Consider the following 23,391-nt stretch of genomic DNA (forward strand, 5'->3'; position numbering starts at 1 on the left):
TACTGAGTTTTGTAACTAATAGTAGCAAATGTCTGTAGGATGAATTCTGAGGAGATGAAGCCGCTTAGTCTTGCGTGGAAGTCTGCTTTGCTGGATTGCAGTGATTGAATCACAGCTCTCTGTCTAAACTGTGAGGACCGAATCCTATATGTAAGCATGAATGTGCAGACATGAAAAAAATGCACGCTTGGTAAATGTATACAATAGCTGGTACTAGACTGGCTTATGTTTTCAACTGTGCTGTATCAGCCAGGGCTTATCTCTAGACAGAAAAAGAGCCCCAAATCACATCTACCCGTCACAAAGGAACATTTATTGGTACCACCAGGCAGAAGTGAAATATTGGAAATGCTGCTTTCTGATGCTTCCTCACCTCACGTTCTGTACATGGCACTGGTCCATGCTCTGTACCAGGTAATAGTTTGCTAGTCTTGCAGCTTCCTAAAGCTGGTGTCATAAGCAAAACATTTTCTTGTTTATACTCAAAGGAAAAATCTCAAGTTAATAACAATGGGTGAGCAGGTCTTTGAGAAGAAAAGGGCTAATAAGCAACTTTGAAGGCGGATGCTCTGTAATAAGCCCTGTAGATGCTTGGAACTTTCTCAAGGGAAAGGGTATTTAATTCTCTGATGGATCATAGCTGTTGGTACAGGAGCTTTAGCAGAGTACTTGGTTCTTGGCACCTGCTGCTAATAAGGATGTGAGGAGCTGAGATGTTGCATGTAACCTTAGGACCAAGGAGCAGCCTTATATTCCAAATAGAAAGGGGTGCATGATAATGCAGTGTCCTGAGGTGCAATATTCTCTTTTTGCCTTCCCTCTGTCACCAGCAGTTTACTTGTGTCAAAGCCTTCCTTTAGGCCAACACTAAATTCTAACTCTAGCCCGAATACTGCATTTTTACCCTGAATAGTGCATTCAGAGTGTATGGGAGGGAGCAGATGTGTGGAAGCACTGATAAGGCCAGGGTCTAAACTGGGGAGAGTGTGTGTACTCATGAAGTATAATCACTCCTTCGATGATAAAACCTGAATACAATGTACCTGTATTTGTATGTAATTGCACTCACATGTATGCAGGTGCTTAAATATAGCTTTGGGAGTAAAACAGATTTCCAAGTCTGTAAGTCTCAAGACTGTAAGTAAGCCTGTGCTATCTTTAGGATTTGATGTTTGGGTTGAAAGCCTTCTAGGATGGATAGAGTCTTGGTTAAACATTCGTATAGCAAGTAGTACAGAGTGATCAGTGGTTACTTGGGCACTACCTGGCATGAATATGTGATCTAGATGGGTACATTCTGTCAGACGCACAGCTGTGATAATTCAGGAAAGGCTCCCTTTAAATATCAAGACTGGAGAAAAAAAAAATGTGAAAGAAAAAAAGCTCTATATGCTGCATCCAGCCCCAAATGTATGTGATCTGACTACTCTCTCCTCTAAGTGCCAAACGCAGGCAAGTGAGCTAAAGAGCTTGCTTTGTGCCTGTTGTGGTACAGAAAGAACTGGCTTGTATCTCTTTCATGACATGCTGGTTGTATTTCCTCACGAAGTCTTGGTTTGCATGCCCCCAGCAGTGCCGAGCCCCGTATCTCCTGCTGCAGGGTGTTCTCAAATGGCAGGAGTGAGAAGGTGGCTGCATTGAGATTTAGAAACCTGAATAAGGTAGGTGGTGTAGCAATAGAAAAACAAATCAGGTTGTCTTTTTTGACCTTGGATTTTTATCTCTTTTTTTTCCAACCCTGACATGAAAATTCTTTTATTCTCCTTTAAAACCATTTTTTTCCCTGTGATGTCAACCTACCTAGAAATGAATAAAATCAGCAAAGTTTGTATGACCACTCTTCCTATGACCTCCCAGTACCTCTTGCAAAATAATCTTCTAAAATCTATCTGGTTCTATCTTGTTGCTTTCAGCTATTTTGTCTTTGCATCCAGAGATTTAAAGCGTATGTGTCTAAGCACTAGATACATTTGAGAAATGCTTTATTGTGACATTATAATTAAGCAATCATGTACATTTTGGGATTGGAGAACATCTGCATATCACATTGATAAATCAACAATATCTTCCAAATGCAGCTAGAAACTACAAAATGTTTTAGTCTTCTGCCTAATGTAGTGCTAAGGACCATGCAGCCCCTCTCTCTCCATGGCACCTGGTACAGGCACAATTAGTCTAGTACCTGCCACTTCATGATTGCGGTGTTCAAACCTTGCCAAGCCCTGGAATGGTGATGATGAATTGCAGCTACCTTGCCTAGAAGCTTCTGGTGTTTGTAAGTTCTCTGTCCCACTCTTGTTTTTCATGGATCCTGCGTTGGGGAATGTGGAGAAGCTGAGGTGATCTCTCCAGGCAACCCTGGCACCACTGTATTCCATGACTAACACTGTGATTGATATTTACTTGGGGTTTCCTGTCTGTCTGTAATTCCCTCTTGAGATCCTTGCCCCTAAAGCTGTAATGGGCCTTTAGGAAGCTCTAGTTTATAAGCTTCCTAAATATAACTCAATATAATGTCCATTCATTTTGTAGTTGTTTGGTAAGTAATAATCTTATTTCCTGCATAATTTCTGTAAATGATTCAGATGTCCAGGCATGGATTACTGAAAACAGCTGCTCATCAAAGTCATGACATCAGCATCAGCTGGAGCATAGCTCATCACAGAATTTATTGTCAAGGCCCCTGATATGATCAAATTTATTGAATGAGCTTTGGTTTTTACTTTGGAGGAAGGTGGGAGATGATAACTACTTTTCAGATTAAAGGACATTCAGTACATCACTTCTATGCTAACAGACAGTGAATCATCTTGAGAATAGAGCAACAGTATTTCTAAGAGGAATTATTTGTTGGGTCTTTCTTGACTGATTTCTGGGGAACCCAATATGAACAGACCATCTCAGATAACAGTTTGCTTTCGTTTTCAAGATTTTGGCCCATAAAAATGGCATCATTTCTGGCCCACGCTTTTTATTTTTGTTAGAATTTCTACAGGAGGGTTTCTGAGAACAGCTAAGCAGACACTTAATCCTTCTTAAAACAGAAAAAATGAGGATGCCTAGGCTGGACAGAAACAAAGAAGCCCAGAGGAAGACAGAGAAGATGACTTGGCTCATGATGGTTCCTAAGCTGAATGCTTGCAATACATGTGATTTCCTCATCTCACCACTTTGAGGTCATTCAGCTAACCACGTAAGGTGCTGAGAATAGCCTAAGCAGATACAGAGTTCAGACCAGCCTTTTGAGGAGATGTGAAAGCAAGAATAAGGAAAAGAGAAGGTTTGTATAAGGGTGTTGGTTAAATACATATTTGGTTAAAATATATATTCCTTTCCTGCTGCTTTGGGGGAGGTAGGAGAAATGTGAAAAGAAGATGTACTGAAATTAGGAGAAAAAAAGTATGAAATGATAGTTTCTTTTATGGTTTAGACCTAAAACCTGATAGGAGTTACCATCCACATCTGAGGGAAGGACTGAAAGACTCGTGTCTCACCTATTTCTATGCCCAGTTCAATGAAACTGTGGTGACAGCTTCTGTTTGTTAACTGCTTAGCAGTTATGTCCCAAGTGATCTTCGTCCCTGAGTAAGAATAATTCACGATGGCTTGGGTATTTGCAGGCAGCAGCTCTTTGCTTACCAGCGGCATGCACAGGAACGGCCTGAATTTATGGAAAGCTCTAAAGAATCCATTACCGTGTCTTTTATTTCACTGTTTGCCAATTCTCACGTTGGAGAAAAGCTCCTGAAGGGTAGACTCAGAGCTCAGAGTTTGTATCAGCAGGAAGAACTAGTCAGCTCCTAAGCAGAGATACCAACTTCTTACAGGGTTTTCATAAAACCCATCCTGCATCTGCTGTAGTGGAGGGTCTGGCCTGCTGGGAACAGCCAGGGCTTGGGCTCCAGTTGTTTCTGTGGTTTTCTGAATCCACAGAAGAAATTAGCGTGTTCTCAGATATTCCTTCTCTGTAAAGCAAATCCCTCTGCTGTGGTGAGGAAGGAATGGAGGTTAGAGGCAAAGATGAAGGAGCCTTTCATTCAACAGAGAAAGCTTTGTTGATGTACAACACATGCCTGGTGAATTAGCTGCTGAGACCTCTCCTGACTCACTTTGAACAGGGGCCCTTGTTACAGAACCTGTTTTCCATCTCTCATCTCCCATATGCTGTCTTTTCTATGCAGCTTGGTTTGTCTCCTGAAAATTCATGCCTGGCTTGTTCTCGTAAGTGTGCTAACACATGACAGAGGATTATTTGATGCCTCTAAGAGATGAGGCCTTCTTGCTGTTATTTAAAGAAAAGTGGAGTGTCTTTAAAAGGTAATTAAAGACCCAACAACAACCCAAACTGTTCTTTAATATCTTTAGTTTCACTTCCACATGCTGTGTATCTTGTTCTACCAGTTTCAATGCTCTTGCAAAAGAGTTGCACAATGACTTCCTCTTAGCAACCACCAGAATTAAACTTGAGCTCATCTAATTGGCTGTACCTTTTCTAAGATCTTCAATGTATTGAGTTTCCAATAAACCTTCCAACCCCCCATTTTTCCTGCACTTTTTCATTGCCATGACTTTTGGAATAAATACTCATGGACATCTTTATATACAATTCCCATAGAGACCTGGGAGCTGGTTGCTGCCTGCAATACCAACTTAACATTAACCTGAACCAATTTCCTTTTTTACACCCAACTCTGCGCGTTGACAGTTTATGAAAAGTCTAGGCTTTTCCCAGAGTTTTGATCCAAGTGTTTATGCTAACATTAAAAACTCTCCCACTACCAAGTGTTCCTAAAAGCTAAGGATGTTTTAAAGGCCACTGTCCAATTGATATTCCCCCTTCAAACAAAACCAGGGTTTATGCCAGTTTCTGATTTTGCTGGAATAATGAGGGCAGCACAAGGTAATGGGCCGCTCAGAGCATCAGGGTCACACAAACTATTTTGGAATTAGCTGCCCTTCAGCAACTCTTCTAGAAAGGTGTGTGTGCTTTACGATCCTCTCCTGCCACAGTGTGGAACAATTTCTACTCCTGTCCTGCATGATGACCTGGGTGGTTTTTGTTTGTTGTTTGTTTTTTTTTGTCCTCTATGAAAGTTACCATAGAAATATTCAGCTAACATTTTACAAGGGCTTGTTTTATAAATACTAATCATCAAATATGTTTGCCAAATGTGACCTGAGAGTAGGAAGAAAACTCCATGCAGATCTGCAGTTACTTTTTGCTCCTTTTCCCCTTACAAGCCAGACTTTGCCTAGTAACCCTCACCAGGATATATGTCAAAGATACTCATGGTCAGTGGCCGTGGCTATATTTAACTGAGGATTCAAGACTGTAAAGCTATTTTAAGAGTTCTTGCCACAATTAATACATTTTAGAAAGTACCACCTGGAAGGAGCGTGCTGAGTTTAGCAGGGACTTTTTATCTGCCTCAATTTGTAAAACAAAATGACTGCTAAATGCTTAGAACCTGTCCCTGCTTTTGTACTTTCCATTTGACTCCTTCTTGGTGATGAAACAACAGCTACTCACAGGTCAATAACTGAGGTCCTCAAGAGAGAAACTTGTTCAGATATTAATAATCTCAGCTATATTTATAATTCTGTAGAGAGGTTCTGAGCTGAGCGAGCCAAAGAATCTGCTACATTACATGGAAGCTGTTGATCTGAATGACCTCTGTTGTGGAAATGAGAAGTGCTTATGCTGCACATATTTCTCTAAACTTAACAAAAATATGTGTGAATTTGTCTGTGCTGTACTGGAGAACAGGTAACTTCAACTGCTGTTACATGGAAGCAGCTCCATGATGAGATGGTGGCAATCAGCCCGTGTCCATAGGATGTGTATGGAAGTGCGGGTAGATTGATCCTGGGACCTTGAGAGCAACTCCCAGGCAGGTGCATCTGGAATTGCAGAGACTGCAAACTGCTCCCTAGTGCGTGGTAGCTTGCAAATCTCTTGGGTCTTATCAGCAACTCACACTACACAGGGACCTTCTGCCCAATGTAGATGCTCAGCCACAAGAAGCTGCCTCACAGCTGTGTTTTCTTCACCTTGTACTTCTTTGACAAGGAGGAGGGGCTGTACAAATGGTACCTTTGTTTTCCAAGCTAAATGAAAACTGTAATTCCAAGCTTGCTTGCCTTGGATGGGGCAGGGTGCTTGGCAGGGAGGGAAATATTTTAGTCATCCCACAATAAGGAGAGGTGACTGTTCAGGGTAATGCAGTGGCTCAGCAGCAGGACTCTTCGCAGCTGGACTCTGCTCAGGTGACAAAGCTACACAATTTAACACCCAGCCAGCTTGCTGTGCTACTACAGCCTTCCCAGACTGCCACAACAACATGGGGAAACCAGGACACTTGGTCTCTCAGGTTTCTTTTACCTCATGCTCACATGAGCTTCCCTCCTCTCTTCCCATGGGTATTTAGGATTGTGTTAACTGAATCTGGTATGGGGAAGTGATAATACAAACCTGATTCTTCCTGGCTTTGCTGAAGCCTCCTCAGGCTAATATCATGGGGCAAAACACTGACGTTCCTTCCCTCCACCTTCCCACTGCACCAGGGGAGGAAATTAAAACCACTTTTGCAATGAATACAGCTGCTCCATCCTTCCAACTGGGAGAGGTGGAGACAACTCTTGTGTCCTTGCCTCAGTGGCAAGGATCGCACAAGGTACCTTCTCTGAAGGCTGAAGCATGTCTATACTGAAAGTCAAACTGGACCCACAAGGGAACATCTGCGTTACTTTGCATGGTGATGTGTGGTTGGGTGGCCTACAAGGTGAAAAGATAAATGGATTATCTATGTGCCTTTTCCTCTTCTCCTTTGATTTGCCCTGGGGCAGCTCCCTGCATTGCTTCCTCACAGGCATGCAGCTGTGGTGGGTGGTAGGTCCTGTGCCCGTAACCAGCAGGCATGACTCCCTCCTCATACTATTCATGTAGCTGCTCTCTTTTGGTCCAGTTGATGCAACAGTATTTTACATCATTGCTGTGTCCCTTCTGACAAAAGGATTGAGGCCCAGTCTTCCTTACAGCTGCCACTTTCAAAGCATAAAGAACATCTCAGAAGGGAGCCAAGCCATGGGAACTGCACTGGGTAGTCCTTTTCTCCTCTGGGTTTGAGTTAGTCACGCATCCAAGCTCACAGTCCTGTCAGGGCATAACCTACCCAGCTGCATGGTCTCCCAGCCTCTGATACTACTGTCCATGAGGAAAGAAAAATCATAAAATGCAAAACATTTGAGTCACAAACAAAGGGTGGGTGAGTAGGATTAGGTGAGGCTGTGCTGACTAACCCACCCCAGCAACAGGCAAGAGTTGTTCCCAACTTCTCCTGAAGGAAACAGATCTGGCTGTGCTGGAGCTCAGGGTGGTGTTGGAAGGTGCTGCTGGTGCACAAATGTCTGATCCTGGGCCACCCTGCCAAAATGGCATCCCAGGCCTGTGTTTGGCTGGATTTACACAGAGACATCACAAAATCGAGGATGGAAAGCAAACCAGGGATATATATTGTCACTATTGTTGCATCTGACAAAAGAGAGTCAAATCCCTTGAGGCAGAAACAATGTATCTGTGGACCAAAATGACTCATTAGGAGCTGTTTCAAACAATTAGCGTCTTTGTATTGAAAAGGCATGTCCTGATGAATTTGGCAAGGACACAATTTCAGATTATTTTATAGTCTGCTTTGTAAAGCTGTATGTGGGGTTAATGACAGTTTAGTATTAATTGTGTATCTCTGGCAATTTGCAGAGAGACAGTAGTCTGACTAGAATCTTGTTCTTGCTTTTATCATTTCTAGTTCTTGAACAACAAAACAACTGGAAATTAGAGCACTGCTTTTACAAATGGCTTTATCTGAGGCCTTCAGGGTATGATACAATTACCCATTTAATTGTGAGGCCCTGTATGGAGAGCATAAAATTTACTCTTCCCCAGCAACAGTGCATCTTTCTCCAGACTAGAGTGTGATGGCTGTTTGCTAGTGAGTAGCAGTGCAAAAATAACTCTTTGGAGAGGCAGGCTTACATCTGGCTGATGCTGGGCTGCGAGGAAACGACATGGTCAGGACACACTTAGTAGTAAACCACCTTACCTGTTCAGTCACACTGATAAACAGATGCATAAATACAAAAGTGTGGCTTCTTATCACAAGCAACATGTGTGCGCAGGGTCTGAGACCTGGCTGCTTCGAATTTCCAGGAATCAGCTGGTAATGTATTAGCTGTGTTAAGATAAAGCCTGGTGTCTGCAAGGCCTGCTGTTAACTCTCTTATGTGTGTGTGCAGAGATACAAAGCATTTGGTGCTGTAGATTCTGGTCTCGACTCCAACAGGATGAAGACAACTGTCACACAGCTATTGTTCAGTGAAGGGCACTTGTTCAGTGTGAGGCATAAACGGTTGATAAATTTCATCTTTCATTTACAACAGCTTTAAATGCTTCAGGGTAGTAACATGGATTGTAAATTCTGACCATTATTTAAATGAGTTGTAAAAGTCTAACTGACTTCCATGTGACCAAAATGACAACTTGAATTTACAAATGTCCAAGTGGCATTCTTCGGGGCATGGAAAATTAATTTCCACGGGGATTAGATACATGCACATCCACAGACCCCTTTCTCAGCTTATTTTGAACGACTGGTGAGATTTTGTTGGTCTTTCAGCACTTCACTCTTCCAATGATTGCCAGCAGGAGGGTTCTTTCCTATCAGCTAGCAGGGCCAGGCTGTCAGTGGGAAGAGTGCGAAAACCCTGAGAGCATCCCCTCTCCTTGAGGCTTTTGTGCCTGGACATGGGCTGAGTCAGGGCTAGAGCTGCTCTCCAGCACGAGGAAGTTTAAATCGAAGCAGGATTTTTTAATACTACTTTTTAAAATTTAAACTGCAATTAAAAGACACCCCCAACTGGTGAAAGTACTTGCATTTCATGTGCTTGCAGGTTTCCAAAAGCCTAAACTTAGCATCCCAAATAGTTGAAGCTTTTTGAGCAGACTGACCACAAGTCAAGTTTGTATCCTCTCTGGGCAACCTTTAAGTTTCAGTTCCTGCACATACACACCTTTTTTCCAGGAGTTAGTCTTTCCCCAAAGACCTACATTTGCATGCTGGTTAAGCACATATATAACTTTACTTAAAACTGGTGTTTCAGCACACGGCACAGGGGGATTTATATGTGAGACAGGAGATGGTGATCTGTTCAGGAATAGTTTAATTCCCTGAACTCTTGGTTTGCAAGGAAATATGAAGCAATTTGGTTAGGAGCCTCTTCCTACAATGTTCTTAAATCTGTTATTTTTGCATGCTGTGTGCCTTTCTTCTTGTGCAACCACAATTTGCCAAGAAAGGCAGACCATTTTCCCACAACCTCAGATTGAGAGTGGAGACCTCCTGAGGCTTGGGATGGGAGCCCCATGAAGGCTTGTGTTGGCATTGATAAGGACTCAAGAACTCAGAGGGCTTCCCAAGGATATCCCATGGAGCAGTCCAGCGCAGGAGCTTTTACTAATGTATTTCTTAATGATTACCTGGGTGACACCGGATCCTAAAAGATAAAGCTAACTACTAACAGGGATAGAAAAAAGAAAAGAGAAGAGAGACAAACAACAGTGGAGCTTTTCAAACATCTCCCAAAGAAGATGCTTCCCTGGAGGGAACTCTGACACTTGTACAAACACCCAGATGGCAGCCGCATGTACCCTGTATCTGGTGAGCTCCCCACGGCCATGCCAGTGAGCTTTGCTACCCTGCTTCTCCCTCTCAGCAACTTCCCTCTGCCTTGGTCCTCCAGCAGGGAAAATGTGCCTTGGCACTCAGACCAGGTGCCTAGACCTAGCCCAGAGTTTTGTTGTCTTTGAAAAACACCTGTTTGGGATTTCTGATTCCCTTTTTAAAAGCACTTTTGATGTTTCAGTTCATCTTGCGATGCTGTTTGCCACTGCTGCAAGTCAGGCTTTGCTATTGATTTATATGTGTACGTCTACATATGGATGAGATGACAGTAACTCCTGAAGGGAGCTATTTCCTTCCCCAGTTCCACCAGAAGCTGCCATGTATCTCAAGGATGGTTATCCCGACAGGGATGTAATAAAAAATTTCCACAGAACCAGCCATTAAAAAAAAAAAAAGGAAAAGGAAAATAAAATAAAAAGACTTTATGCTGCATTTTTGTTGCTTATAAGTAGGTATTTTCTCCTGTGTTTCCCAGGTCTGGCTCAAGCACCTAGTCCCAGCTATCATGTCACGCCTTCCCCCGACATAACTGCCACAGCCCAACGGCACCAGGAAGGCACCGGAGGTGTTTGGCAATCGCTCAGCGGCGATTTAAAGATTTAAAGGTAGTGAGGACTGAGGAAAGCGCCAGGAGAGCGCATTACTGCTCTGCAGCCCGGCTCCAAGGAAACATAAACACGCTCCTGGCCGCAGGTCCAGGCCTGAGCGTTGACAGGGCGCCTCGCCTCACCGCTGGTTCCCTGCGCTGCCCTGCCTGCTGACAGAAAACGGGTCCTGTTGGCAGTAAGCGCCATGCTCTCCGCAGGCCATGGTTTAATCCTGCCTGCGGGAAGCTGCCATAACGAAAACTCGTGTTTGGCCTCCCAGGGCTGACCCGCTACGTTCCCCTCTCCCCCCATCCTGTGCCCCCAGGGACCGGGATCTCTGCCCAGGCCAGGCCGGGATGGAGGCGGCAGCCCCCGGGAAGGGTCGGCGGTGGCCTGAAGAGCTCCCCGGGGCTCTCCAGCTCTCGCTGGGGCTCTGGAGGGGGGCAAGGAGCAGCGGGAAAGGGCCGAAACAGCCCCGCAGTGCTAGCAGCATCGGCGGACTCACGTACCGCACACCATTCCCCTACGGGCATGGCAAGGGGCTGGTGTGTTTAATGGCTGCCCCGGGGGACAGGGTGGGTTTCTCTATCGCGTTTTATCTCGGCGCCCGCAGGTGCCAGCCCCCCGTAGCCTGCACGGAGGGCGGCAATCGTTAAGGGGCCGGCGCCATCTTCTGGGCTGCGGCGCACTGGCTGGGGAGCAGTGAGGATGGGGAGCGAAGGGGCGGTTGTACAGGCCTGGAGGTGAGCCGGACCCTGGGGTTGGGCGCGCAGGGAGCGCCGGTGAGGAGTTGTTGGGGCTCTCTCGACTCTTCCGCCGCCACCGCCGTGAGAAAAACCCTGTCTCTCTAAGCGCCCCGGAGCGCTCCCAGACCCTCGGCAGTGGGAACACCTGCACCGGGGCTGGGAGGGAAAGTTCAAAGTGCAGTTGGTGGCGTGGGTAGAGCCCAGGTGAAAACGTGACTCCGGAGCAGCTGGAGCAATAAGGTTATCTCAGCCTGGGAACCCCTCCTCGCTGCTGTCAGCAGTAAGGCAGACAGCCAAAAAAGCACTCGGTATGCTGTGGTTTGGATTTATTCTCCCCTCCCTTTCCTCTCTTGTTAACCTTACAACCCTTTATCAACCTGTGTTTCTCAAACATCTCAGTTGAGGGGCAGAGAAACCAGTGTGGTACCAATTTCTCACCAGCTACTGCTGGCTGCAGATTGCCTAGTGTGTGTGTGTGGCGAGGCTTCACGCTGTGCTCTATGTGCCATATGGTCCCCGTCCTTGGGACTTCTCAGACTTGCTGCATCTAGCAGGATGCTAATTATACAAAAGCAGGAAAGAAAATGTATAAATCTTGTTTGTGTCAAGAAGCCAAAGGAATGGCACTTTGCCTGGATGAAGGTGGTGGACACATGTGCTGTGCTGCACTGCCTGTGCTACCTATTTAAAGGCGGTGTTTGGCTTGCAACAGGCAGTTGGAACTGATGGGATGGTGGACCTGTGCCTGTCTATGCAGGCATGCCCATGGAGTCTGGGGAGATGAAATACAGGTCTTCTTATTTGCACTTATTTGCCTCTTAAATTTGGTGTCCCTCCAAGGAGGAGGGCATAATGTTCAGTCACTGCTAGTGACTGAACCTGGGATTCTGGGGAACAGAATTTACAATGATGCTGAGATTTCACAGAGCTGTACCTTGTTCCTTCAGTTCATGCAGGGTCAGCCTTAAGAGCTTTCTATGTTTTGTTCTGGTTTTTTTTGTCATAGGATCAAAAAGGAATCTCATCTGCACATCCTTGACCTGATCGTTGCCACTCTGCATGGAGGGAGTCGTCATTGAGCAAGGCAATGAAGAAAGTCTCAGTAGTAACCAGTGAGAAATGGGAGGTTTGCAGAAATGAATTGTGGTTTCTTGGCTAACATTAAGGAAGAGAGTCTGGCCTAGATAAGCTGCTGGTCGGCTGCTGTAGGAATTCAGAGTGAATGCCCTGGAGTCATTGCCTCTCTCTGCATGTGAAAGGGACTAACACTTCCCATTCCATCCTTCAACTGTCTTCACAAACTGCAAGCCCTTTGCTCCAAGGCCTGTCTCTCACTACATGTGGGGATGACATCTCACACAATGCAGTTGTTGTCTATCTGGTGCTTTTAGGCACGACCCTAATGTTTCTTCGAGTAACCCCTGTGGTGGTGCTTTTCTTCCAAATCAGGAAACTGTAGAAATAAATCTCTTCCTCTCAAGGATATTTTGTGGTTCAAGCAGAGAGTTGCAACACAAGAGCTCTCTTTTGCCTTGCCATTGGCTCAGTGAGGAAGACATTTCCTCTTTCTGGAGGAACTTCATGTCTCTGAAAATCTCAGTAGCCTGTATCTGGCATGAAAAAGTGGTCGGGTGTGGAATTGCTTGCATAGCGATAAAGTAAAGGAGTGTTTTGTTCTTGCTTAGTTGTCTTAGATTACTTACCACATAAAAGAATAAAATGGTAAAGGTCATCAGCTTGGGGAGAAATGCCTTTTGTGGAATACTTAATTCACTGAAAAATACAGTTTTGCAGAATGAATTTATTTGGGAATCTGGACTGAGTTCAGTGCACTGTTTGGGCCAAAAATGAAGAGGGAGAACTTTTCCAAGGAGGTTTTTGTTCTGGCATAAAATGTGACACATTTTGTTGGAAGTGATGTTTCCTTAAATCACTAAAATTTCTAGGAAGGCAAAGGAAACAATTAGTGTGACCTGGAGGAGGGAAGGGCTCAGAGTTCCTGGAAAAAGCCTGAAAAAAAGCCTCAAACTGTCTGAGGTCAAACTTTTTAATGGGTCATGATCCGTTTTTTTTGGTCAGCCATCACCCGGAGCTCTAGGTCCTCATCATTATAAACCTGGGCTGGTGAGAGGACTCCCTGACATTTTTCTTATGTCAGAGTTGCAGTTTGCTGCTGCTCTCACCTGCAGGAAGACTTTGGCTTGCACCTTGGTGAAGAACACAAAGGAGTGATAACAATTTACAGACAAAAAGAAAAATATATATTTGAAACTGGTGGCTGTATCTGAGAGCTCCTAAGCTGGATGGGCTGTAAGATACCTACGTGTGCTGATGAAGAAATTGAGGTATCCTGTAAGGACTTTATCATTTATGGTCAAAAGTGGTAAGATGTCTGGAAAACATGTACAACATTATCTTCAGAGCCTGGATTATCTATTAAACTGTGGATGTCCTTGGAGAAAGAGTCTCTCCTGTGTGCTGGTATTGCACTCCTGTATAACCCTGACGGATCAGTGGCTCGCGGTGAGCTCTGGAAGTTGGAAACGCACCTGTAACACCACTGCTGCAGTAGGCAGCTGCGAGGTTAGCGAAGCACATGCCAGTCCCCGGGCTGGCCATGCAGTGGCACTGAAAGCAAAGCTAAATTCCAGCCGCCAGCTCTGGCTAGGCGTGCGCGGGTTACAAGGGAGGTGCTGTGCAGGCTCTCTTGTGCTGGGAGGGAGGATGGATCGGGGTGTGTGGAAGGAATTAATCAGCTGCAATTTGCAGAGCACAGGGGGGGCATGCTCAGTCCTGTGCCGTTTGGGAGTTTGCTGTGTTAGCCCAATTGCTCACAGTATGAGCTGGCTTTCTGGGGCTGCATTTCACAGAGGCTGTTAGGAAATGAAAATGAGGGTCTTTGTTCCTTGCTCAGTTTGCCCTGCAGAACCGCAGATACTTCAGCTTTCCCTTCTGTGAGAGAGGTGTATTTTCATCCCTCTTTTTGTTCTGCCTTGTCTATTCCTTGAACGGGATGCTGACTTTGCTCACAAGTGTGTCTGCAAAGTACGTGAAACCAAAGAGAAGCTGGAGGCAGGAGTGTTAAAAGCACACATAAAGGAGTGTCTGCAACAGCAAAGGTTTTTACTGTAGCTAGCAACAAAAGCAAAGGTTGCCTGTTGATCTGCTCAGTTGCAGAGCATGCACAACGCAACAAATGGGTTTGAGCTGTTGTACTTGAAATGGCTGAAAATATTTCAATGAAATAGTTTTGCTCAGAAAATACTTTTCAAAAAGAAGGTGGTTTTGATTAAACTCTGCTTGGATCAAGGACCTACAGAGAAATGATTGCATGCTATATTACAGTGTGTAGCATCGGAGTGCAAGCACTCATCTGGGAAGCTAGGAGATGTGAGAGACTGCTGAATGTGAGCTTGGGTGAATGTATCCCAACTTCAGATACCAGGTTCAGGGGTATTTTGGGGCAAGATTTTATAACTTATCAACAGTTGAAACTTCCACTTTGTAGAAATAAATATTCATTAGAACCTGGGTTCAAGTCACTGTTTGGTTGAAGCTGTGATATTTATGGGGTGCAGACAAGCTCCAGAGGCAGAAGTCCTGGCATGCCCTGTAGCCTGCTTGCTGGAGACCTGCTTAGAAGTCAGCCTGGGCTTGAAGAGTCTCATGTGATAGTCCCTAGCCACTGGGATACACCTGCGTTTATTTTCAGAAGGATTTGAGACACCCTAATTTTGTTCTAAAGTGGGATTTTTCAAAGTTGCAAAAATCTCTGTGGGTTGGGAACCCATTTCCTACCCAGTACTTGTTTTGGTAGAGCAGCCACAGGAGTAAAATGCAAGATATACTGTACAATGTGTTCATGTGTGTGCGGTAGCTAATGGAATGGGACAATTAAATTCCAACTGAATAAGTTTCTCTAATTTACAGAGAAGTTCTGAATTGGGAGAATTGCTCTGAGGACTTGCTGGAAAGCTTTGGAAATACATGAGCATAAGTTTCCTTTCAAACTGTATTAGGTATTATCTGTTAAATAACTAGGTGAGCACAGAGCAAGCTGAACCTCTGACCTGCTCAAGGTAAACAGGTCTCTCTGTGTGAATCTAAATTAAAGTAATCCAGCTGGATGAGAAGGCACCCTTTCTGCTTTGGCTCTGCAGATCAAACACTGTGAAAACAAACAATCTCTCCAACCTTGTGCCCCTTCTCAGAGTATCATTTGCCTTGTTCTTGTACAGTATGTTCTGTGCTGGTATTACAGCTATTCCCCTCCCATATGTAGACCCCTCCCATATGTAGTCATGGAAAGGGCGGTGGACAAGCATAGATGAACTGTGGAGATGAACAGTGACTCCACTGGCACGTAACCTAGTGCCCCAGTCTGAATTCAAATGCACTATTGTTCAGGATGTATTTACTGCAACATGGGATTATCATCTGCTCTCCCATCTTTGGTTGCCTCTAAGCACTGTTCTTTCCTCAGTGTGTCTTTCAAGAATGCAGCTATTGCAACTTGATTTTCCCTGTTTTTCCAGGCTCTGAACAAGAAAAAAGATTGATTTTGTTTGGTGTATTTGGCCTTTAAATTGGTGGAGGAATCATAGTGCTTTCAGTTGGCAATGATCTGCACTCTGCACCTACCACCTCTGCAGCAGTGAGGGGCTGTGGGATGCAAACAGACCTGGAAGAAGCCTCTTCTTTGACCTGTGAGGTCCTGAGACAGGAAGGAATGGAACAAAAGAGGCTTAGCCTGTCCTAAAATACAAGCCAAGCATGCTTGGGATGCAGACTGCAGTTTTTCATTCATATTTACTGCTATCTACCATGCCTCTTGCCAGGCGAGAAGGCACAAGCACAAACCTCGGCTCCTACCAGTCACAGTCCCTGCTGCCTGTGCCTTACATCAGCATTCCCCTCACCTAGCAGGTATACTACATTCTTCCTCTGCTGTCTGGCTCTGATTGATACTGTCATTCGTATATTGAGACAACCAGAGCCTATAAATCCTTCCAAATACCCTATTATTAAAAAGGGATCTCACCTTCAACTTCGGGGTGGTGAGAAGGGCTCATTATGCTTCTGTTTGTTAGCTGTGCTTATGCAGGCAGTGTCTCTTGGGGCCAGAGATAACGCTCGGTGTGTGGTGTAATGCAGTCAGTGAGTAGGTTGCATGCATCAAAAGGTATCTTGAGGGCAGGCAGAGATTTCAAAGGCAGCAGCCTGCAGAAATTGAGATTTTTACAGTTGCACTGTGAGGGCTGGTGATGTGGGGATGGCATTTGTGACTTCCAGGTGACAGCTCTCTCCAGAGAGGTTCAGAGTGACGGCACAAGCCCAGGAACACTTTGTTGCTTCCTTACCTATGTCTGAGGGTTAAGATGGGTATAAAACCAGAGGCCCTGCTTAGCGAGTGCTAAACCTGACTCATTGAGCCTGTTTTGGGGGGGACAGAAACAGCCACTATAAGCAAGGCAGGTGCTGTCTTGAACTGATGGGAGGCTTCTCAGCATGTCTCTCCTGTGTCCTGGGAGCCTCACTTCCATAGGGGAGGACAGACACGGACTGGCCATGCACTAAGCCTCACTTACAGGCCAGGCTACAAAGACATATATAAGAAGAATTATCCATTTATGTATTTGGGAGTATTGGCTGTCTACTCCATGTCACCTCCAAAAAAATAAAAAGCTGAGGTAAATGTCTATCTCTGTGCACAACTGAATTGAGATTTCATGCTTTCTGGACATTCCCATTTTTTACTATTTTGCCTCGGGCTGAAGGGTCTGTTTTAGGGCCAGTGTAATAACAATCATAACTTTGTCAGCCTGACACATCAGTATGGTGCCAATCACAGTTATAGAGACCCTGGGACCACTTCATCACAGCAACTTCACTCCAAGGCTCCTTTTAATCTTTCCTAATAAAATTTAAATGACAGTAGCTGTTCCAGTCATGAACCAAGAAAAGCCTCTCATATTTCCTCCTTTTTTTTTTTTTTTCTCAGTGTTGGGTTCTACATTTTATAGTGACTAATTTATATGAGAGCTGACATCTTCCAGAGCCAGCTGTATGTGTCTGAAACAAGTGACACTTCTGCTTTGTGACATTCTTCTCAGCAGATAGGGTGTTTCCAGAGTGATGTGGAAAATCGTATGTTTGGTCCATTGTCACCCTCATCTGAATCTAGGCTGAATTTTCTGGTGCTCACGAGTGGTTTTTGACCAGGAGCTGCTTCTTTTAATCAGTTGTTAGAGGTCTGACCCACTTGGTGCCATTGGGGTACCTGTCTGCCTTTCAGTCCCACATTAAATGAAGAGAGCCAGTGGCTCCTTGCATGCTTCCACTTTTCTCCTCTCCCCAGCAGAAGACAGTGGAAGAGGAACTTTTAAAACATGGCACAACCTTTTCACTTTAATTATGAGGGGCACTAAATGGCCTCCTTGCTGGAAATGGGCCTCACACTTGGAAGGAGAACTCCAGGGGTTTGTAGAGTATTTTAGATCCTGCAGGCTGCATAGTTCACAGATTTGTACCAGCCCTGAGAAGAAAGTCCTTGGCAGTAAGAGTCAAGCCACAAAAGCCCGTCTCAGCCTTCCTGAAGTGTGAGGGGTCAGAAAGCTGTTTGGAAATTCTGTGGCTTGAACCACAGTCTGAGCTATTTCGGGCACTGAACACACTGGGGCTGGAGCAATAATTTGAATTATTCCCATGTGTTTTGCTTATTTTTCATTTAACCTGCTGGTGGCTGCTGTCTTGTATTGCTTTTCAGATCTACTGAGAGCAACTGCTTGTGACTGCATTAATAGGAATGGATGTTTATGACTGATCCCTTGGTGGTTGCAAAACTCATCATGCTCCATCAGACATCATACTTGGCTTGGTTCAAACAGGTATTTTTCTAGCAGAAAGCTGGAGAGTGACCAGAATCACTGAGGCTCTCAGAGTCTTGGTGAGAAAGTGGAAGGATGCTGGGGAGGGTGTCAGTCCGGTGGGGTGGGTGCTGCCCCAGTCCAAATGCCCCACAGGTGGAAAGCTCACACGATGGGGTTGTGTGCTGTGGGTGGGTAAGGGCAGGATTGCTGACGCAGACTCCAGGCATTGGTAGGTTTCCTTCATGTCATTCAAAGGTCATGAAGGAAGCTGAAGGGAAAGCAGGAAACTGCAGTGGTAATGTGTGAAATCCGAGTCCTCTGGCAAGGAGCTGGGAGATGGAAACTGATGTCCTTTCTCATCTCAGTTACCTCTTCATCCAGTGAATTTTACTGTTCTAGTATGGGAAGACCTGCTCCAGCTACTGCACCAACATAGAACTCCCCTTTGACCTCAGCACTTCTCCTTCCTTTCTCTTAGCAATTGGTGAAGTCATATATATAAGGGAAAGTGCAATAAATTATAAACAAGGCATCCTCCACCTCCTTTGAGAATGCATGCCAGGGAAGGTGATATCTCAGGCCTTATTAATACTGTAGCGGTGAAATGTCACTGACTCTGTGGCACAAGCAGGCCTTGATTAGCATGAGTATAATAGAGATCAGGCTGAGATCCTTAGACTTCAGTGTCAGAGGCCTGCAGGGTTGTATTACATTTTCTTTTCTGCTTATGAAAATGAAGTCCTGGGGAAAATGAGTGGTTTGGTCTCATCTGAATTCTTTTTTGAGTAGTGTTGCCTTCAGAAACTCTCACTGTCAGTCAGTGTCTCTCTTCTTGGCAGTCTTAGCTGGAAAAGCAAGGAATGAGTGGTCTGGGAACAACATTTTGGCATCTCTGAGCCATCCATGTTATCTCATTTAGCTACAAGAGGGGTTACCTACCAGTAACATCTGTTTGTCATGTCTAAGTGGAGAATGCGATAACATTTAGAAGACACATTCTGCATCTGAACCTCTGTCGCTTTCTAGAGCCAATCCCAAACTGACCATCTTTGAAGGAGATGACATCCATGCTTTTTCACATTTCCTGTAGAGACACTGTCTTTACTCAATATCCAGTGTCCTTTCATCAGCGTACGTATTTCTGACTTACCGGCCCATTCCCACTGGCATCATTCCCCCCTTGTGCTGATACCTTTCCAGCATGCCTTGCTGGAGATCTGGCCTTTTGGCAAGTGGGACTTGACCTTGGAGGACTTCTGGCAATAATGTACCTATCTCAAGAGCTTGGATGTTGCAGGGCATCATCGGCTCTTTCTATTCTAAGTTACTTGCAGTTGGCTCATTCAGAAAACACTGCCTAGACTGGCATTTGCTTTGCTGACTGTTTTCTTACTTAGTACTCCTCAAGTAAAGAATCTTAATGTTAAGATAGGTATCCTGTGAAAGTTTGTGGGTTTGTAGTAAGATAAGAGTTCTGGCTGCTGCTGCTGCAGGCGAAGAGTGGGAAGACCTTGTACATGTCTGAACAGCAGCTAGACAGGCCTGGGCTTCTCGTTTCACTGTGTATCAGTGGTTCTCACCTATTTCTTATTTCAGGGATCTTCTTGGGTCCCATTTATCCCTATTTCTCTTCTGTAAGACTTTATTATGAATTACAGCAGAAACTAAGAAGTTATGGGAAAGTTGGAACTGTTTCTGTTTTTCTTCTTTCCAGGTATATGTCCTCCCAGGGTATATGTACTTTCCCCATTCAAAATTGCAAATACCCCTAAGGGATGTCTCCCCAAGAACCCACTTGTTACCACTGAGGCTGAAACAAAGCCACATGTCATATTGATTTCTGGTAGCACAGTCTGAGTAGTTTAGGGGCTGGATTCAGGGTAGATGAGGACCTTGTGTCTCATTTTCAAGGGACCAAATTCCTTTCAGCTCAATCTAATTGTGTAAAGATTTTACAAGATGCCTAGAATTTGCTACAGACTAATGATACCCAAAGACACTTTCTACAGCCTATTGCTTGTCAGTGGATCTCTCAAGAACATCTTAAGCTGTCAGTTTTGAAGCCTAACAGAGCCCTAGAGGGTAACTGAAGCTCAAAGAGTTACAGTGACTCTGGCAATGTCTTTTTAAACCCATTTCTTTTCTCTTACAACGTTTTAAATCCTGTGCCCCGTGCCTTTTTTTTTTTTTTTTTTTTAACATGTATCAATTTGTGCAGTTTCTAGCAGAGAGCACCCAAAGTTCTGTTTATGGGGGACTTCCCATGAATAATGACCTGTGAAGCTTGCAGTCAAGTGGTGGGTTATAGTACTAATTAAGGAAAATGTCATAGCAAGAGCATGCTAACATTGTTGGAATTAATGGCCCAGAGCATTATTACTTAGCACACCTTTTGAAGTTAATGGAATCGTATTAATTGGGATATCGGAGGGACTGAGGGACACAGAGTACATCGCTACTGAGCAGCACCTCTGTTATTACATTAGGTCTGGAACAGCATCCAAGCTCTTCCTGCTTTTTGTGCCCCTTTTGCACAGCCATTTCACAAATGGATGGCTTTGACAAGGCCCAGGGGAAGGTTGTTTGGTGCTAGGGTAAAAGGTAAAAAAGTCTGTTCCAGCTGTGGTTCCAGAAACCAGTGCTGAGAACTGCCAAACTGCACCTGGCACAATCCTGAAGGAACAGGGAGATGTGTCCAAAAATACTGTGTAGTCTTCTTCCTGGGTTTGATTCTGCAAATTCATCTCTCCTCCACAGAGCTTGTTCCGATGAGCGCAACCCAGGGGTTTGGTGCAAGGCACAGTGTCAGAGCATTAAAAGCCGGTGTCTGCCAGTGGTACCGAATCCTTTTGGATAACTGCCAGCTGTGGTAGTAGTGAGACTGGTGCAGTACATGCTTAGACCTCATGCCAAGAAAATTTTAGTTTTGACATGGCAAAAAGCAACTCATGAAGGGCATCTGCTTTCCTTGAAAAAAACTGGGAGCTGATACTTTTCCATAGAAAAGCAAACTCAAAACTTTTAATGCAGCGTTTTATATAGTTGAGGAAAAAGAAAAAAAAATACCCATCAGTTTTCTACTGAGAATTTTGATTCCAAACCATAATGTTCTCATTTTCATCCAAGTTTTCCACACGGGGGAAATAATTTTCAAGCATCTCTCATATAAAGTAATTAACCATAGACAAGGAATGGATGATTTCCGAAGAATAGGAACACATACTATCTCTAGACAATGATATTAAATCCATTGTGCACTGGGAATGGAAGTTTTTATGATACTGTAGATTTGCTGTTCCATTTTATCCTTATTGAGTTCAGATTAGGAAAAAAAATACCTAGCTATGATATAGCATTTTCTCTGTATTATGAGTAGTACAGTTATTAATTGTCCTTTGCAACATTACTGGGATGTAGGTTCATGATTACTGTTGACTAGATTTGTACACTTTTAGATTATCTCCTGGGTCACCATAGGGGAAATGTTCATATTTGTTCGAAATGATGATTTGATGTCAGCTCAGTCTCCCACGGCATGGAAGTTGAAACAACAGTATGGTTTAGCTGATGCTGCCCACACAGGAAATTCCCTCTCAGCTCCATGGTGGCCTCTCCTCCCACCTTGGACACCATGAAGGCCTGACTGTGATATCCAGAGCTCATCATGTATGACGCTGCTCATCTGGGCAATAGCTGGAGCATGTGAGCCCTAATTCTGCTACAGACATACTGTGTGATGTTGGACACACCTCAGCCTTACTGCTGGGTCTGCTGTGCAGCCACATGTAACAGGCTCAAGGGACAGGCAGAGTTTGAAGCAGAAAGTCCTTCTGTTCAGCACAGTTTCTCTCAGGGACTGTTGCCCTGACCTTAGCCTGCAGAGCCACGCTGCTCCCAAGCACGTATGAGATGCTCCTGGCTGTTTAAATCTATTGTAGCTCTGTTTGAATGGAAAGATTCCTCTGTTCCTCTGCACAGGGTGTTGTAAAACAGTGACATTTGTTAAATGGAGAACATGTAGGGCAAGGACTCCATCAGCTCCAAGGAGACAGTGAGTAATGGTCTCTTAATGTCTGAGAGCTTTAAAGCTACTATAATATTTTTCAAAGTCAAGATAGTGCTGTGGGACCCCGCTTTGCTATCCTGTGTTCAGGGACACACTGTCGCTGAGCACATAGCCAGCTACCATACTTCAGTAGCATCTATGCAGAGGGGAAGGAATTAGTTGCTGTGAAACATGCATCAGGTGAGACAGATTTATTATTTACTTGTGAGCATTCCTGTAGCACCCATCACTCAGCTGGTCACCTGTACCAGCCAGACACTGCTTTGTACTTCCAGTGATGCCTGCTCTGACCTCCTCCTGACACAAATCAATAAGCTAGGCCTCAGTGCATTTGGGAAGGTAAAAACTGCACAGCTGTCATGGGGAGTGGAGGAGAAGGGCATGTCTGTGATCGGGTGGAAACCTGCGGTACAACTCAATGTGGATTGGATCTCTCAGACCAGTGGTGCCACTAATCTCTGTCCAGGGGCTTTGTGTTACCCCTTGGGTACCTCTGGAGGGCTCAGAAGAAAATGCAGGATGACAACTTCATGCTGAGTCCCATACTGGATTTGGTTTAAACTGAGTGTTTCTTGACCTCTTGTGTAGAACTCTTGAGCTGAGGGGAGCAGCTTAGCAGAGGAGGCTGTCCTGAGCAGATGCAGGACCTGCAGAGGCTCGCTACCAGCCAGCAACACCACTTCTGCCATGTACAGCACAGGCCTGAACTGATTGACCTCGACTGTCACCAGTACATGAAGATGCATATTAACAGTTTGAAACTTTATCTGAGTAACAACTATGTGGTAATGAACTGTGCATTTTTAGCTTCAGAGTCTCTGGAACAGACATATGGAAGCATAGGGATGATTTATATCCTCAAACCTGTTATTTACAAGCATTCATGTTCCTCATCTCCCTGTAGAAAAATGGAAAGAGTTGTAAATTTGCCATACACAGTCCCTTGAGCTAATACTTATGGGAGATGTAATTTAAAACATTCATTTGTCCTGGAGGACTAAGCCTGAGTAGAATTGCCATGGAAATAGGTACAGTACCTGAAAGTAGGTGGACATGCTCCACATAGTCCTTACTATGAAGAATTTACTGTCCATATAGACACAACAGAAGAAGCAGGAGGGAAATTAGGTCTCCTGAGTGGCAATTCACCTTATTAGTTACTGCCACTAGTGACTAGTTAAGTACTAATTAAGGGCTAACTGGATCATGAGAAGCGAGCCAGCTACCAAATAGGCATGACAGCATTGGGCATTTGTTCCCTAACTGATAGTATAGATGTGGAAGTGCATTCCCTGCTTTTAGTAAGCATGGGACTGCTGACATTTTAGAATTGACCTGGAAAACAGTTCTGCCTTGTTTCTGAGGAAAAATGTGTGTGTGTGCCTG

This window comes from Pezoporus wallicus, unplaced genomic scaffold (genome assembly GCF_028554395.1).
Source record: "Pezoporus wallicus isolate ANWC-B61680 ecotype Strahan unplaced genomic scaffold, APGP_CSIRO_Pwel_v1 contig_5261, whole genome shotgun sequence".
In the NCBI taxonomy this organism is placed as follows: domain Eukaryota; kingdom Metazoa; phylum Chordata; class Aves; order Psittaciformes; family Psittacidae; genus Pezoporus; species Pezoporus wallicus.